Consider the following 1,733-nt stretch of genomic DNA (forward strand, 5'->3'; position numbering starts at 1 on the left):
CTATTATATGATGCAAACTGTTCCATGATCAGCCATCATAATCATATATTTTTAAACCATTCAATCTCTGGAACTGTAGCACAAATAATGGATCAATTTAATTTCTAATTCAAGCTCTAATATGTTACTCACCATTGTATTATATGAATTAGTTCTGGATATGGGTATTGAATTCATTCTGAAATTTGGGAAAGCATTAAACGGCCACTTCTGTGGATTCCTCTCATATACCACGCTGCTCATAGGTGTAAAGAAAAAAAAAAAAAAAAAAAAAAAAAAAAGAGCAAGAATAGTCATCCAAACATATTAAGAAACACTACAATGATCATGGTAAAAGACAGGAACTCCACCATTTCCGTGGATTTCTCTCTTATGCTGATTTAATGGTAAGGAATAGATCAAAATACAAGAAAAATCGTAATAAAGAGAAGTGAGAGAGGAAAATAGCGTACCTGACTTAGGGTTTCAGCTTTTGGGAAGAAAGATGATTGAGTTTCTTTAGGGGTTCTTGACAACGGTTGCTCTCATTTCATGGGAAACCAGGGAGTGAAGGAGGAAAGGTTGCACTGTTAGATCTTCGATTTTGAAAAAGCTCGGTAGAAATATGACTAGATTTAATGATAAGGAAAAGATCTAAATACAAGAAAAATCATAATAAAGAGAAGTGAGAGAGGGAAATAGCGTACCTGAGTTCGGGTTTCAGCTTTTGGAAAGGAAGATGATCGATTTTGAGGGAGATTTACAACGGCTGCTCTCACTTCGTGGGAAACCAGGGAGGGAGTGAAGGCGGAAAGGCTTTAATCTTCGATTTTGAAAAACTCGGTTGTAATATGAGATTTAATGGTAATGAATAGATCGAAATACAAGAAAAATCATAATAAAGAGAAGTGGGAGAGGAAAATAGCGTACCTGGCTTTGGGTTTTAGTTTTGGGAAGGAAGATGATCGAATTTCTTGGAGATTTACAACGGTTGCTCACTGCGTGGGAAACCAGTGAGTGAAGGCGTGAAATATAATGACCCTGTTAGGTCTTCGATTTTGGAAAAGCTCGGTTGAAATATGACGAGCAGGTATGCGAGCATCGGCTTTGATTTTGGAAAAGCAGTATGCGAGCAGCGGCATTGATTTTCCCCTTATAATTCCAGAGTCTGGTCGAAATATGGAAAAGCGCGGTTGGCTAAGTATTTCGTGGGAAGTTGAAATATGTGAGCAGTAGCGATGGAGAATAAACCGTCCCAATTCATAATACTTGAGACAGAATATAATCCGTCCCTAAATATGGGACGGTTAAAATCTATCTCAAAATCTGTCTCAATTGCTACATAGGTAGGGACCTTAGATAGCAAAATACGTGAGCAGTAGCGATGGAGTATAAACTGTCCCAATTCGTAATACTTGAGACAAAAAATAATTTGACCCTAAATATGGGACGGTTAAAATCTGTCTCAATTGCTTCATAACTAGGGACAAAATTATTTTTGTCTTTAATTGTCCATTTAGAGATGGAAAATCTGTCTGTCTTAATAGATATAAATTCAATCGCTGACGGGATGGAAATATCTGTCTCAAAAATTGAGACGGTAAGTTTTCTGTCCTAATTGTTAAATATATAGGGACAGTACAATAGCAACGGAAATAATCCATCTCAAATATTGCGACGGTATAGTCTTTGTCTCAAATAATCAAAATTTAGCGACGAATTTATATATGTCTCGAATGATTAATTTAGGAGAC

General features: G+C 36.4%; 1 long non-coding RNA gene across 1 annotated transcript in view; it reads right to left on the reverse strand.

Moving 5' to 3' along the window:
- The window catches only part of LOC122080723, an 8,146-nt gene extending 7,617 nt beyond the window's left edge, over window positions 1-529 (reverse strand). Inside the window, exon 1 of the long non-coding RNA XR_006140885.1 lies at window positions 453-529. This is a non-coding gene — a long non-coding RNA (uncharacterized LOC122080723). The remainder of the gene's footprint in view (window positions 1-452) is intronic.
- Between the last annotated feature and the right edge of the window lie 1,204 nt (window positions 530-1,733).

Source organism: Macadamia integrifolia, chromosome 6 (assembly GCF_013358625.1).
Source record: "Macadamia integrifolia cultivar HAES 741 chromosome 6, SCU_Mint_v3, whole genome shotgun sequence".
Lineage (NCBI taxonomy): Eukaryota > Viridiplantae > Streptophyta > Magnoliopsida > Proteales > Proteaceae > Macadamia > Macadamia integrifolia.